This window comes from Erpetoichthys calabaricus, chromosome 11, assembly GCF_900747795.2.
Source record: "Erpetoichthys calabaricus chromosome 11, fErpCal1.3, whole genome shotgun sequence".
NCBI lineage: Eukaryota > Metazoa > Chordata > Cladistia > Polypteriformes > Polypteridae > Erpetoichthys > Erpetoichthys calabaricus.
The window spans coordinates 113,751,442-113,767,361 of record NC_041404.2 but is presented as its reverse complement, the minus strand read 5'-3'; the positions used below and the strand labels follow the sequence as shown (position 1 = coordinate 113,767,361).

At 38.2% G+C, this 15,920-nt stretch overlaps 1 protein-coding gene across 1 annotated transcript in view; it reads left to right on the top strand.

The window, feature by feature from the left end:
• The window catches only part of LOC127529677 (uncharacterized), a 1,084,638-nt gene that overhangs the window by 364,583 nt on the left and 704,135 nt on the right, over nucleotides 1-15,920 (top strand). The gene's annotated exons all lie outside the window — the stretch shown is intronic.

The following is a 15,920-nucleotide window of genomic DNA, read 5'->3' as shown; positions in this document are numbered from 1 at the left end:
ATGTTGGCCATTTCTTGCTACATCGGAAGCGATTGACCGCGAGCAGCAGCGGAAGTCATCGTGAGACGCAATCTGGATTGCACTGAGCCCCTCGTGTGCCTCATGTGGACAAAAGTCGACAACCGCCCTAAAACACTCCCCTTCCCCTTCTTTACCATCTTCCACTTAACGCTATTAACTCTTCTCCGTTCAGGTAAAGTGAAGTTACATTTTCGTCTATATTTTATGTATTTATTGTGTTTATTCTTTTTGTGTAAGATTGTATGCATTTTCATTGTTCTAGTATATGATTTTATGCATGAAGTGCGGTTATAAAGGTTTAAAAAAGCAGTCATGGGGCTCGGGAACAGATGAATCCATTTTACATGATTTGGTAGGGGGAAAATGGTTTCAGTTTTTAAACCAATCGGTTTCTGAACAGTCTAAAGATAGATAGATAGATAGATATAAAGGAATCTATATATATAAAATCCCTATGTGCGTCCAGGTGTCCGTGTGTGGGTGTCTTCTGGTGAATTGCGCATGCACGGGGCATGGTGCGATGCGCGATATTACTGTCAGAGAAAGTTAGAGGCGTTTTACGGAAATACAAACCAGTATTACTGCGAGAGGAAATTAAAGGTACACAATACAGTGACGCATATTACAGCCACATACAAGCCAGTATTACTGTCAGAGGAGATTAAAGGCATATTACCAACGCGCACGCCTGTATTACCGCCAGAGAAAATTAAAGGTATATTACGGACGTACAAGCCAGTGGACGTACAAACAGTATCCTTCAATAAGGGCGCGCACAGGCATCCTTCAATAAGGGCGCGCACAAAAAGGCGAGCCTCAAAAGGGCGACCTCAATTGGGCGCAGCGAATAAAGGCATGCGTAAATAAAGATCTGCACCTTTGTTGCTCTTCACATATTCCAGAGCCATTTGAACTAAATTATCTACGAACGCCTTTATTCGCCGCTCTCAATTGAGGTCGCCCTTTTGAAGCTCGCCTTTTTGTGCGCACCCTTATTGAATAGAGCCGTACAAGACAGTATTACTGTCACAGAAAATTAAAGACACACAATACACGGTGGCAGCCCACGAAGAACGGTCAGCTCAGCAAGTAAACATCAACAAAAGAAAGGCTGAAAGAAAGAAAAATACGACCAACAAAAAGAATGAGGTCAAAGTCCCTTACCATTTAATATAGTCTGTTCCTACTAATGTTTATGCACTACTGTTCTAGCGCCCGTTATTGTAACGGGCTAAATGACTAATGAATTTATAATCAACATCCGAGGTTCCACTGTATTTCCTTATTTATTTCTTCGTGTATTAAATTAATTATGTACCCATTTATTTATTTCAATGCCACCAACAAGATACGAAACACACCTTGAAATTTAATTACAGTATTTTTCGGACCATAAGGCGCACTTAAAATCCTTTAGTTTTATCAAAAATCGACAGTTCGCCTTATAATCCGATGCGCCTTATGTATTAATTCTGGTTGTGCTTACTGACCTCGAACCGATTTTATGTGGTACACGGTGCTCAAAAATCTGTTGAAATGTTTTAGAATGACTTTGGTAAGCTACGAAGCCGCACTGCTTGATGGATTGTTGGAGAATTATGGCTACAGTAGTCAGGGGGCTTGCGGAGTAATACGTACTGTACTTCAACATACGGTAATACGGTATTACGGTGTGTTTATTAGGACCCCAAAATGGCACCTGTTAAGAGACATGCTAACGAAGCGGATTTCAAACTCAAGGCTATCAGGCACGCAGTAGAACATGGGAACAGAGCAGCTGCGAGAGAATTCAACATTAATGAATCAATGGTGCATAAGTGGAGGAAGCAAGAAGATGACCTGCGCCAAGTAAAGAAGACCAAACAGAGTTTCCGAGGGAACAAAGCGAGATGGCCACAGTTAGAGGACAAACTTGAACAGTGGGTTATTGAACAGAGAACAGCAGGTAGAAGCATCTCTACCGTCTCTATTTGACTCAAGGCAACAGCGGTAGCACGTGACATGAAGATCACTGACTTTCGAGGAGGTCCTTCTTGGTGCTTCCGTTTTATGAAAAGACGTAATCTCTCCATCCGCACAAGAACTACCATCTCGCAGCAACTGCCAAAGGATTACAAAGAAAAGCTGGCCATTTTCCGCACTTACTGCAAGAACAAGATCACTGAAAAGAAGATCCGGCCAGGACACATCACCAACATGGACGAGGTCCCACTCACCTTTGACATCCCCGTGAACTGTACTGTCGAGAAAACAGGAACCAGTACGGTATCTATACGCACCACAGGGAACAAGAAGTCATCCTTCACTGTAGTTCTCAGTTGCCAGGCTAATGGCCAGAAACTACCACCCATGGTCATTTTCAAGAGGAAGACTTTGCCAAAAGAAAAGTTTCTGGCCGGCGTCATCATCAAAGCTAACCCAAAGGGCTGGATGGACGAGGAGAAGTTGAGTGAGTGGCTGAGAGAAGTTTACGTCAGGATACCGGATGACTTTTTCCACAAATATCCATCTCTATTGACCTGCGACTGCATGCGCGCCCATCTGTTACTGTCAAAATCCAAGTGAAGCAAACTAATTCGGAGCTTGCCATCATTCCGGGTGGATTAACCAAAGAACTCCAACCGTTAGATATCGGTGTCAACAGGTCGTTCAAAGTTAAATTGCGAGCTGCGTGGGAGCACTGGATGACAGAAGGCGAACACACATTCACCAAGACAGGAAGGCAACACCGGGTGAGTTACGCCACTATCTGCCAATGGATCATGGATGCCTGGGCTAAGGTATCAGTCTCAAGTATCGTCCGAGCTTTCACGAAGGGCGGAATCATCACTAAACAGCTAAGTAACAGCAATGAGACTGACTCAGATAATGACGAGAGAGATCCGAACATTCTTGATGCTGAAATCGCCCAACTATTTACCTCAAACACTGAGGATGAAGAATTTGATGGATTTGTGGAAGATGAATGAACTGAAAAAGTGAGTGTATTGTTTTGTATTTTATGTTACAACTGAACAATGTTGAGAGATATAGTGAATGAGTTGAATAAAGTTTGACTTATCTGACTGTTTTGTTTCGCTAAATGCGCTTTATAATCCAATGTGCCTTATGTATGAAAGTAGACCCATTCATTGATATTGCGCTTTATAATCCGGTGCGTATTTATCTGCGTATTTATTTAATTTTGACCAAAAATATGCCTCCATATTAGATATATTTATGTTCTTAAATAAATATTGTATGTAGCAACAACAAAGTTGAAAAATTTAATGACAGTTTAAGTTGCTTTAGCCAATGTATTAAACTGTTCTACCTAGATTGTTAAACAACTGCTCTCTCAGAGCTAAGACTGAAGTTCTTTCATGAGGTTTCATCATGCTGGTGAAGGTGAATTACCTTCAAGTGAAGAAATACATCAAATTGCAGATGGGTTCACATTTGAGGAGTTTCTAAACGAAGGTAAATTTGAATTTAATTATGTGTTAGCTAATGTTTCAGCTGATTTGAAAAGTTAATTTTATTGACATTTATAATCAAACTAGTAGGAGTACCCTGCGTTGCCCAGGAATCTATAACTGGTGCATTTCCCAAATGAAAGAAACAGAACATAGAAATCGAACCAACATTTTTCTGATTGACATTTTATTGTAATAGGTAATATAAGTGGTCATTTTAGAGGCTTTGTATACAGTATATTTTTTGTGTTGATCTGGGGTTCCGAAAATGAACAAATTGTGAGGATTGCTCACTGTAGAACAAGTTACGTAGAGTTGTCCGTGTGAAAAGCATGATGCCTTTAACTTGGAGTGATTGCCCTTCAGCCTTAGTAATTCACATAGCAAAATCCAAATGAATAGGAAATTGTAGCCTTTTGAAATAAAAAGGTAAATCATTTGGAATCAGCGGAATTCTTTGTATGAAAACATGTTGATGTCTTGCGCAAGGTTTGAAGCGGCCTTGAAATAGAGGTATTACGTACGGAATAAGCACCAGAGTGAGATTAATGTACATTATTTACAATACATCAGAAAGTGAACAAATAGCACCAGTCAGTCAGAAAGACCAAGACTTAAATCTTACTGTGAGTTGGAAAGCGAGCAAATAGCACCACAAATACGCAAAGCCAGTCACGCGCACTGGATCATTCACGTTTTACATCCATACGGCAGTTCCCCTTCATGTGATGAAAGCAGTCGGCCATCTCATACTTGGACACTTCTGCAGTGTCTTGGCAATTGAAAGAAACATTGGTAAAGAGGGGTGCACAGTGACCAAATGTGCTGCTAGACGGCGCCGCCGTTAACATCGGAATTCTTGGTATGAAAACATCTTGACGTCTTGCACAATGTTTGAGACGGCCTTAAAATAGATTTTTTTGTGGCATCAGAAGTGGACTTTCTAATGCTATGTCTTTTTTTTGGTGGCATGGGTATATTAGCGAAAAGCAGGACAATGATAATGTGTCACGTGCTATTACGTACGGAAGAAGCACCAGAGTGAGATGAATGTACGTTATTTACAATACGTCAGAAAGCGAAGAAATAGCACTAGTCAGTCAGAAAGACCAAGACTGAAATCTTACTTTGAGTCAGAAAGTGAGCAAATAGCACCACAATTACGGAAAGCCAGTCACGCTTACTGGGTCATTCACGTTTTACAGCCATACGGCAGTTCTCCTTCACGCGATGAAAGCAGTCAGCTTTCTCATACTTGGACACTTTCGCAATGTCTTAGTAATTTAAAGAAACATCGGTAAAGAGGGATACACAGAGACCAAACGTGCTGCTAGATGGCAGCGCCGTTAACGTCTGTTGCAACATATGGCCATTTTGTCTATGATAAGTACAGGGACTTTTTGCGAATGTTGTATCGGTCAAAAGGTGTCCTGCGCTTGACCAAGGACATTTTTCCCAACCAAACATACCCCATGACCTCCTCCTGGTCACAAAGCAGCCCCATGCCCAGTTTGGTGGTGATTGGACGCCCGGTGCATATTTGTATGGCGGACAAACAAACATTCATAGACTCTGCTTTATATATTAGATTTATCTTGTTTTAGTTAAAAAAAAATTTGGGCTTATAGCAAACAATGCACTTCAAATCTTTGATGAGACAGATACTAATGTGGAGGAAAATATTTTTCAAGAGTTGGTTCAGAGCAACCCACAGATATGCTTCACAGTAAAATGTCATCCACATGGACTTTTTGCTGAGCTGGATGTTTCTGGTGGTATGTAATTTCTTTCTGAAATGCTCAAATGTCTTTATAAAATATTTGAAAATTAATCAATATTGATCTTCCCTTTTAAAAAAAAAAGAATTTTCACCCACAGCTACCTCAACACCAAGTACATGCACTGATACACTTTCAAACTCCAGTGATGTAGAAGGGTTGGAGAGAAGAAACAGAAACCTGGTGGTTTGGATGTTCTCGAAGAATATGAGTTAACTAAAACACTGAAGCACAGCACGACACGACAGCTTCTTAATGTTCTTGTTAGCCATATGACACAGGTTCATGGGTAAGCTTTCGGAAAATTAATAAATCAACACAATATCAAGCTTGCTTTGCATCTATTCATACAGATATGGAGGTTTAAGTTTTGGATAAATGACTAAGTTCTACTTAATCTTACTGTATAAAATTTACAGGAGGATTCCCACCCGTAAACAGAGACAGACATATGCCTTGGGCATTGTCTCTCTTTTCCCTGCTCTAAGAGACTCATATTCATCGAAGGGCTATGTACACTTTCATGTACTTTTATGTAGTTGAATACTGCAATGATTTATTTAAAAGAAATACCTGAATTTTATTTATTAGCACTTTTGTTTTGCAAGTATTTGACATTTTTTATTTGGTGTGATTTTTAATGTTGGTGTTTATGTAGTTCTAATTTACTATTGAGATTTAATAAATGTACTTTATTGCTTCCTTGTTTGTTCTTTCATTTTAGGAACATTTTTATGATCCAGAGGAGGGAACAGAATTTATTGCTTGGTGGCTTAAAACTCTGTCAAGGAAGAATCCAAAACATGTTTGCTTGATGTCTCATGAGACTGGTGGACCAAGTCATCGAAGAAGAATAGAGGACACTGAACAACTTGATGGAGATGCATGCAGAGAAGCCATTTCATTCCTTCTTCACACAGCTGATGAGACTGAAGTTAAGCAAAAGATGAAGCAAACCTTTAAGCATCGTCAAGAGCTCGTTCATAACCCGGAAAGGTCAACTGACATCTTAAAAATCTTTCCAAGATTTTTAGATGTAAAAGGGTTGGTAAGTGTAAAAATCCTTTTCTGTTTATTTCTTGGTTTAAGGAATTAAGTGTGACTCCGACATGATGCATTTATGTTTTGTTGTATGCAATTTCATTAGGTAAATCAATACTTTATTTTGCTGTTCAATGCTGAAACATCTGCAAAATTGCTTGAGCAGTGGGGGATGGCATTCAAGTCAAAAGTCATCGAAAAAGCAAAGTCTCTCACTTTGACAGAAGAACTTCAAAGTCACATCAGTGCAGCAAAGAAACAACAGTCTGAAATGGTAAGTGGTATGTTGAGGTTTTATATGGCATGCAATGCTATCTATTCTATTTACTAATTTAAATTTCTGAACATTGACCCCTTCTCATTTTCCATCAGAATGGGACAGTGACATTTCCTCTTTCTTGTTGCTGTTGCTGTTGCATTTGCTACCACCTTCTGCAGGGACAAAGAAAGTTAAAATCAGCCCCATTGATGCTGTTGACAGGCTTGTACATTTTCATAAGGTAAATTACAATGTGGGATCAATGTCTTTGCAATGTGTTGTACTGTACAGTTAATGATGCATTTTTGTGGTTGATACTGAAGGAAGTTCTTCTTGTGCTTTTCATCCATGGCCAATATATAGTGTTAATTTTTTAGACCTATTGATGGCATGCAAACTTGATATCAATTTTAAACATGTCATAGTGGCCTGCACTTGCCTTTCTTTTCTAGTATATTTTCTTCCTTTTGGACATGACATGAATTACAAACAGCTGCTGTATGTATTTTGTAGTTGCAGATAACCTCCAAACTTACATTCTGTTAAATTTTAGCTGTAGCACTTTTCAGATTTTCACCCTGATAAATTGTTTTTCATGGTTTGAACTGTTTAATGTATTAAAGAATTCTGTTCTTTTTTTAAAGTGCTGTGCATTTATCAACTGTAAAATATAACGTCATTCTTTTATAGTCCTGTACCAGCATTGAAGAACATCTCAGGGGGAGAGAAGTTCACCAACCATACCTACTTGCAAGTAGGATGAACCAAGAAGAGGACTGACCATTTTTATGTCGTTGTTGACAAGCAACTCATCCCCTGTGCAGGAACCACCTCCCTGAGAGCCATAGATGAACTTTACAAAGTTCATTATGTCTTTAACCTAACCTATGAGGAATCCCTGGCAAATGTCTACACCTTTCTGCAGACAATAATCTACAACATTGACATAGGCCTAACAAGCGAGTCGCCAAGAGTAAGAGAACTACGTGTGAAATTGATAAACAATGTTTAAATGTTTCTTATGTAAGAGTTTGTATGCAAATAGCCAGCAACTGATATCTCACTTGCGAGTTACACACAGTTTCTATCCTTCATTGAAGTTCAGATTTGTATGCAAGGCGATTGTAGATGCCAGTTTTGTAGTTCTTCAGGGTTTAGGAAACATTTAAACAGTGTTCATTTTGAAGATAATGGTTTGCATTATGTAGAACCACAGTCATCCCAAGATGTTGACAGTAATCAGTTAGGTTCTATACAGACAGGAGTTGGTGATTCCCAAGGTGCCTCTGATTTTGAGAACAATGGTGACAGTGATACCCCAAATTTTCTCGCAGATTGTTTGGAGAACAATGATGACTGCCTTTCTGAAAGAGATACAAAGGATATGTGTGCTTCAATTCTGGCCAAATTACAATGCAGCAGTGTGGCAAACAGTTTAATTTCAGCACTTGTCTCAGACTTTGAAGAGCTTACTTCTGAAGTTCATGCACAAACTCACCAAAAACTATTGTCATCTATTCCTCTTGTTAATCTAGTCAGGTTGGCAGTGGAGAGTAGGTTTACACATTTTGAAAACCCATTTGTTTGTTTTAACACAGAAAGTAAAAAAACAATTATTTAATTTATAAATGGGGTGTAGTTGAGCCAATTGAAATTGGACTTGGCATGAGGTATGATGTGAGACGCAATAAAAAAAACAGGCTGTTATGATCAGGTCCCAGTAAAAGATACCTTTGCTTACGTACCAATATTAGAAACTATAAAATTTATGTGTCAAAATTCAGATGTATGTAGATTGATTAGGGAATCTTCAGAAAGGCAGAGATCAAATGATTATAAGGACTTTTGTGATGGAAATTACTTCAAGGCTCATCCATTATTTTCCAGACATTCCACTGCGTTGCAGATCCAATTATATTATGATGATTTTGAAATGGCTAATCCCCTTGGATCTAAACACAGGATACACAAAGTTGGGGCACTTTATTTTGTACTAAGAAATCTTCCACCCAAATTTAATTCAACACTGATGAATATTCATTTAGTAGCACTTTTTCATGCTCACGATTTGAAAAAATATGGGTTCCAGCCCAAATTGGAGCCTTTGATACATGACATCAGTATTCTAGAAACAAATGGCATTGAACTACCAATTTTCACAGGGATAATTTATGGCACTCTGTGTCAAGTGAATGGAGACAACTTGGGAATGCACTCAATCCTTGGCTTCTCTGAATCTTTTAGTGGTCAGTATTTCTGTTGTTTATGTTTGACTGAAAAGGCAGATGCCCAGGTTATTTACAATGAAGATGACCCAAGGGTTGTTTTACGTGATTGGGTAGTCTATGAGCACCACTGCCCTGAATTGGAATCAGACCCACAAATCTCATCACTATATGGCCTCAAAAGAAAATCATCTCTCAACAGTCTAAAATATTTTCATGTATGCCATAATTTCTCTTTCAATGTAATGCATGACATCCTAGAAGGAGTTGCTCAATATGAAATGAAATTACTCTTTGAATATCTTGATAGTAACTTTATGTCACAGAGTGAATTGGTTTCCAGAATATATGCCTATGATAATGGCTATTTGGAATGAAAGAATCGTCCTACACGAGTGAATCTAGACCACAAAGGAAATGACTTAGGGCTTAACTCAATCCAGGCACTTTGTCTTTTAAAAAACATGCTGTTAGTCTTTGGTGATATTGTGCCCAGTGAAGATGAACACTGGCATTTGCTTCTTCTCTTACTTCAAATAGTCAACCTTATATTTTCCCCATGTCTCTCTGAAGGAATGACTATTCTTATTAAGCATTTAATAACTGAACACCTTGAATTATTCACAAAATTGTTTCCACTCAAGATTTTATTGCCAAAGCATCATTTTATGATTCATTAGCCTTCCTCTATACGTAAGATAGGTTCTTTAGTACATATGTGGAACATGCGATTCGAAGCTAAACATAAAGTGTTCAAAAATACACTTAAGAATTTTAAAAATATCACCAAATCTTTGGCAAAAAGATATCAGATGTCCATAGGCTATCTTTGGGAAACATCACCTTTCAGACATGTTGAGTATGGACCAATTAAGTCATTTTGCTGGGAGAGTGTTGATGATGGCAAACATTTAGTAGGAATGCAACAGAATCCCACGCACAAAACCATGTACTCCATGAACTGGGTGAAAATTGATGGGGCCGAATACAAGTAGGCCTCGTTGTTTGCAATAAAACTGAAGATCAACTTCCAGTTTTCAGTCAGATTCAAAAAATATATATCGACAACAATATATTCTTTTTGGTGGATAAACTTTTCACCGAGCATTTCTCAGAGCATTTCCATGCATTTAAAGTACTGGCTGAATGTGGCATAGCTGAACACATCAAAGCCAATAGTATGAGGTTTCACAGGCCATTTGGCTTGTAAAGTGTATATGGGTCTGACAAGAGTCAATATACAATACCCCCATTTGTGCTGGTTTAATTGCCATGTACAAATATTTTCTTTAGATGGTTATTGTTTAATGTATTCACAATTGGCACGTTGCTTTTAATTTTATTTGATGCTGGCCTAACAATTTGTTTTATCTCTTTATGGAAAATGTAGTTTTCCCAAAGTGGACTGTAGGTATGATGAGGCAATAGATTATACCAGAATTTGTGGTGAGTTATTTATTTAATGTTATCCCTATGGTCACCACTAGCACTTATTTTATTTTTGTATTTATTTATTTATTTTTACTTAGTCCTGTATATAGAATAGTTTGCTATGCTCAATGTTACAGACCAGTGTTTGCACCAAAGGATTAATAGCTTCTGTAACCTACATGTACAAACATGTAAATTAACACTTGGATCCCCCTGTAAATTGCCACTGAGACCAGGCTTTTTTATATATTTAAATAATTTTGGATGGGAAACCTGCTTTTTTGTTTAATAGGTTTTGAAATATTTTGTAAACTATTTTGTTTAGTAAAATAAGCATTTTGAAAAGTCTTGATTCCTGTTTTTTTTTTTTATCTGGTGTATAATGTGTGTACATTAAACTTTCCATTAATGAGACATTAGCTTCTACATAAAATGAGGTGCACCAACTGAATATTGCATCTAAAATAATAGGATATACTAACACTCATTGAGAGTAAACATATTGCTACTCCACACTTGTCATGTGTTGAAATCAACACCTTAAGAGTTACTTTTTTAACACCAGCAGAGTGTTTTGGGAATTTAGTTTACACCAAGTGTATGTTCAACACACTTCTGGTGTTAAAAAATGAACTCTTTACAGTGTTGATTTTAACACCTGAAACGTGTCAAAAAATATTACACTACACAAAGTGTAAATTTAACTCGATTTGGTGTGGACCTATATAAACTCTGAAGAAGTGTTAAAGTTAAATCTGTAGGTGTGAATTTAACACTTTGGATTTTGCTTTTGTACATACACATTGTTATGGCCGATAAACATATGTGTGTGGTGTTGGAATTGTCTCAAAAAATTAAAATTATTAAACGTTTATAAAATGGCAAAAGGGCTTCAAGTATTGTTTCAATTTACGGAGTAGGAAGAACAACGATGAATAAAGTAAAGCGTGATTCCGACAAAATTGAAAAACGTGTCGAAAATGGAAACCACTGACAGTAAGGTAGTATTAATGTTAATGTTCTTCTGCATTATAATTTTCTTTTAAAATTCTGTTATATTATGTTTTGTTAATATATTGTGATGTGCAGTCAGCTTATGTTGTACTGTGTGGGAGCAGAAAGGGTGGAATGCTGGGTAAGTTATAGGACTAGGTCAAGGGCTGCTGTTCTGTCGGGGCGGACACACCACTTAGGAGATGAGTGACAGGAACAGTTAAGAGAAAAAGATAGGTATGCCAGAAGGAAGGTTTGAGTTGGGAGTCAGGAGACAATAAGAATGAGTGTTTGCAGCATAGAAACGGACAGAACGTGAGTGGCAGGAGATAAATGTTGGTAGAGAAAGCTTTCTTTTATTGTTTTGGAGATGTGCTCTGTAACCCAGATAACAGAGTATAAGACAGGGCACTGTTTGTTAAGGAACAAAAACTTCAAGTAAAACATAGAAAACTCCAGTACCTCAAAGTTGTATTTGCTTATTGCGCTGGCCATTTCAATATTATATAAATTAATTTTGTTAATACTATATTGTATTTTGTTATTTTTTTTTATTATTGTAAATAAATATGGCTATTCGCTAAACTAACCAACTGTATATTATTTTTAAAGTAATTGTTCTGTTATCCATCTTTTCTCTTATCCGTCACGGCCTCAGTCCTGACCCCAGATGGATAATCGAGGTTTTATTGTACATTTATTTATTTATTTTAACATATCATTTGATTGATTGGCTGTATTATTTGTGAGTTATTATCCTTATTTTTATGTTTCTGCTGCTGTATGCATGTGAATTTCCCCTTGGGAGTAATATAAAGTTTTTCTAATCTAATCTAATCTAAAAAAAAAACACATCTGAGATATTGGATCAATTTTGTCATTTGTTAGTCAAAAAAAGCTTGATGAGCAGAGAGGCTTCCTCTTGTTTATGCTCTGGTTATCAGATCCTATCACAGTCTTCTGTGTGAAAGATTCAGGTCTTAGCACCAACTGAAGCTCAGTTTCAAGAGAGGCCCCTATAGACAGCACTTCAGCACTAAAGATATTTCAAACCATCCACAAATAAATATGGAATTTAGTTATTTCAGAATAGAAAAAAACAGCACTCATAATTTTCAATAGCTTTATTGATGTATACTTTTGCTATTTTAAGGGCCTCTTTATCATCTAAGTATATAAGAGCTGAACTCTGCCTACCACCTCCTCTAACATCATCCAAATAGATCTCTTCTTCCTCCACTGCATTTACAGGCACCAATCACCACTACAGCTGGCAATATTCTCTTGGACAGTGTAATGATGTAGTTTATTGCCTCTTCTCCACATCCTTTCCATAGCTCAATTGATACTTCATGAGTTTCAGTGGATTTAACTCTCTTTAACTTCACCAGTCTATTGACCTCATTGGTTTTCTTTGCCACTGATACAGTTTTTTTTTATCTATTTACATGTGTCTTTTGCAAATTCTTTACTGGAAAATCTACTCGAGTAACTTTTACTGCCTTTTAGCATAGCCACTTTCTTATTTTTACTGCCAAGCACCCTTTATTTTTGATTCGTTAAATGGAATTCATTTTATTTCTCTGTTTGTTGCCAAATTATAATCTGATAAGCTGACATGTTAACTTTCATTCTTTCTTTATACAATTACAATGTAATATAATATACGATGATTGCTGGCATAGGCTCCAGCTGCACTGCAACCCAGGGACATGGATGTATACATGGAAAGACAAGATAGTATATCCTCCCTATCCAGAGTCTATAATGGCAGATAGCATCTAACAGAGCCTAATATAATATTATAAGTATGAGTTAGAACGGTTTGAGAAAATTACATTATAAAATTCTCAGACCCACTTAATCCAATTGAAGATAGCAGTAGGACACAGCCTATTGTTTTCTAGTTTGTCTATGGATGCTAAATTTCGAAACGACCTTGTCCTGCAGCTGTATATCACCTAATATTTTAAGAACGTATGTGCATAGGGGACAGATGAAGGGCTCTACTGAGTGCAATTCTACTGCTGCTCCAGGGGATGGCGCTGTGTTCTAATCGCTTTTTTCTTCCTCCCTCTGCAGACCCGATGATTGATGGCTATAACACCTCTGACATCACTTCCAGTGTCCAACTACCTGGAAGTGCCTCTTCCGGCACGGAAGGACTGAAGACTAGAAGCTCTCCAGTCTTTGTTCTATCCTAAACCTCCATCTGAAAAGACATCTACGCAATTATTGCATGTTTTTCTTTTTCCTTTGCCATTCTGTTATATAAGATTATCAGGCTGGTACCCCAATTCTTTATTGTTGTTATTACGTTTGTCTTGCAATATATATAAAATATTAAGGGTTGTGTCTGAAGGTCACATGATTACTCACAAACCACTGGGACAACAGCTTTGATATTGGTCTTGACCAAACGTTTGTGACATGACACATGCTCATGAATCACAAAATGTGGCTGCCAGTGTCCCCCACACACTTATCTTCGTTTGTGTCTTTCTTACAGCAAACTGGATAATAATATTTATCATAAAGATGACATGGCAGAGATTAAAAGAAGAGTAGCAACATCTACTGAACATGAGACAAATTGTAGGAACCGATTATGTGATAGGAACAAAGAAGATGACAGCCCTGGACAGCCTTGTGCAACCTGTTTATACCTGCTAAATGCTGCTAGCAATAGTATGCACAAAGTTGTAGGGCTTTGCATCTTTCTTACAGAAAACAGTATACAGAATGCAAGACTGTCAAAAAAAGATGCATGCCTGCGCATAATGAACTATGCTCAGGTGTTCACAGTTAAGTGATCCTTACAATTGCAACATAGATTAATACCATTATGGCTCAAAGAAGAACAAGGGCCCATAATCCCCATATTCATAGTTATTGGGACAAAACTGCCTGTGTAAAATGATGTCTGCTCAGGTCTTTACAGCAGACTTGTTGTTTTAATCACAATTGAAAATCATACACCAGAGGCAATGAAAAAGAACAACTTATGCGAGCTTATCTCGGTGTCATTTCAAAAACAGGAACCTTTCCATTGATGATGACACACATAACAAAGTGAAAGCTCAGCCTGAATATAGAGTCACTGTGCAGCTCGCTAGTACTTTGGCCCGTCTCCTTGTCTTCCACCCTCCATGGTACAGAGTGCATGGTATGAATTTAAAAAGCAACTTTTGGAAGAACTCCATGATAGTAAGTAGGGAAAAAAAGCACTTGAGCCACCTTTTTTGAGGACCAGAGGTCTGCTTCCCATTCAAAAATATTTTTACATGTTTGTATATATGCTTGCTAAATCTATGTGTGTATATAGCAAAAAATCAGATATGTCTCTGTATTAACATCTATATATATAATTCACTAAGTCCATGGCAAGCAAGACGCATGCAAGACAGCCACGCCCGCCAACTTACAGAGCCCTGCCCACCAACAATTCACTGAACAGCCGACCATGGCGCGAGAGCGAAAGCATTTGCCAAGAATGTGTTCATTAATCAAGAATGAAAGTCGGAGGTTCGATGAAGATCACATATCGTTGTAGTTCCGACCATACACAATGCCTACTGGCGATCATGGGCATTATTCCCATGACCAGCAGCCAACCGGGTAACCAAAGTCTTTGGGTTCCGGGGGGAGTATGGTTGCAAAGCTGAAACTGAAAGGAATTGACGGAAGGGCACCATCAGGTGTGGAGCCTGTGGCTTAATTGGACTCAACACGGGAAACCTCACCCGGCCCGAACGTGGCTCACAGGTGCATGCGACTGAAACGGTGTGTGGAAAATGAACAGTCAACGTGACTCACAAGTGCATGTGGACTGTACACAAACGAAAGTAATTCAGGTGAGGAGTTGGGGGCGGACACATGAGCAGGCAGTGCGTACTGAACGATGACTAAGAGATGACTTAAAAAATCAGCAGACTAGAATGGCGGGGGCGGAATGGGCATCAGACGATCGAACTTGCCTATCTAGAGGATGTAAATGTCCTAACACGGATTCCGTAGGTGAACCTGAGGAAGGATCGTTACCGGTTGTGCCAACCTGTCGTTGGACGGTTAGGACCCGAAACCTCTCAGGCCCGCTTCCCCGCCCTCTCTCCAGAGTTCCATCTTTGCATTCACCCCATTTGGACAACTGTGTCTTTCAGGAAGTGTTCACCCATCAATACATAATTATGCGGCGTATGCTACGCCCCAGGTTGGCTAGTACTTATTATTTATACTTGCTGCACAGTACTGCAGCCAAGTACAACAGCCAGACATCTTATAGTTGTAATGCTAATTACTGTACAACTTAGTCATCCAGGAAACACATAGTTTAAAAATGACTAGGTGATGCAGTTGGTGGAAATGTTGTCTCTTATCTCCACAGTCTTTCACTCAGATCACTGTTTATGTAAAGTTTGCATGTTCTGCATATGTCTTTGTGTGGAGTTTACTGGAGATTCACATCTTAAATGTGTCTTTATTAGCATAATACAGTAAGTGACTCTACAGTGGTGCTATAGGTCAATCATTGGACTGGTAACCTATTTAGGCATGGTTCTTGCCAACTTCCAGTACTAGATTCTCTTTAAAGACCTAGGGTTCATTTTATTTTAAGCAGTATTATAAATTAAAGCAAAAATATAGACGTGACAGGCTTCAGTTAACAGCCAGGCTTTATATACTCTTTGAATTTGCAATTTCCCATGCTTCTGGCATT